Raw genomic sequence first — 474 nt, 5'->3', positions numbered from 1 at the left:
CAATATGTGTGTGTGGTTTGTTTCTATGTCTTTAAGATCTGCGCGTGTGTTTTTCTTTGTGTTGGTTTGTCTCTTATGATTTGGAAACAATTCGTTTGCTTGCTGGAAATGGAAATAGTTTAGCATTTTTGTTGTCTGGAATGCCCCTCAGGCACCTTACGTTGGTAAAAAGCTTATTTTATTAAAGAGACGTTATGAGCAGAAGTGAAGTGTATTGCAGGGATTGGAGTGACTTATTTATTGTGATATATGTCAACTGACAGCTATTTTTAGACTGAATATAAGTTACTTGTACTAGATTTTCATGTAGTTTGACCGGCAGCCGGCATTGGTTTTAGAATGTATACTCAGACCTGTTTCTCAACTAGTTATTTACAATTTCAGATTGAATTATATTTTGTGTCCTATTTGTTTATAATGTGTTAATGGGGACAATATGTTGTTGGAGTAATAAAACCTATATGAAATGAATGG

General features: G+C 34.2%; 1 protein-coding gene across 1 annotated transcript in view; it reads left to right on the top strand.

Moving 5' to 3' along the window:
- The window catches only part of LOC119594367 (methylcrotonoyl-CoA carboxylase beta chain, mitochondrial-like), an 8835-nt gene that overhangs the window by 285 nt on the left and 8076 nt on the right, over nucleotides 1–474 (top strand). The gene's annotated exons all lie outside the window — the stretch shown is intronic.

The sequence above is a fragment of the Penaeus monodon genome, chromosome 33 (assembly GCF_015228065.2).
Source record: "Penaeus monodon isolate SGIC_2016 chromosome 33, NSTDA_Pmon_1, whole genome shotgun sequence".
NCBI classification, from domain to species: Eukaryota; Metazoa; Arthropoda; class Malacostraca; order Decapoda; family Penaeidae; genus Penaeus; species Penaeus monodon.
This window is presented reverse-complemented; position numbering and strand designations above follow the sequence as displayed.